Genomic DNA, 565 nt, shown 5'->3' on the forward strand with positions numbered 1-565 from the left:
GAATCTTTCCAAAAGATGGACCAACAAATTTAAGAAATTAATTTTCAAATTTCCGGTAAAAAATGAATCTTCAGATGTTGAAAAGTTCAATAGAGTCATGGCTTTTAGATTTAGATAGCTGAATGAAAAGAAATTCTATTTTTTGCATTTTGTTTACTACAATCCACAATCCTGCATATCCAGTACCATGTCCCGTTGTGAGCAGTATTTGTTACAAAAGTTAGTAATTTTGGTCACGCTACCACAAATTTTGAAAATTTTAGTAGTTTCTTGGCCAACCCGTCCAAAATTCAAAATTTTGAAAAAGTTTAAATTTTGACGCTTCTAACAAAGTTGTCTAGACCCGCCACTGTGCATATCTTAGCTGATCAATTAACAATTATACTAAATCCACTTCATCCAACTCAGCAGAGTTATTCCACGAAAGCACAAAGTTCCTCAAACAAACATTTTTCAGCCATCTTGTATCTCAACAAAGAGCACTATAAAACATTTCAACCAGCCAAGCAATTAATCATCTAACAAACTAGCCGATCAATCAACCATCAATCAGCAAGCCAACCTC

The sequence above is a fragment of the Helobdella robusta genome (genome assembly GCF_000326865.2).
Source record: "Helobdella robusta unplaced genomic scaffold HELROscaffold_1, whole genome shotgun sequence".
Classification (NCBI taxonomy): domain Eukaryota; kingdom Metazoa; phylum Annelida; class Clitellata; order Rhynchobdellida; family Glossiphoniidae; genus Helobdella; species Helobdella robusta.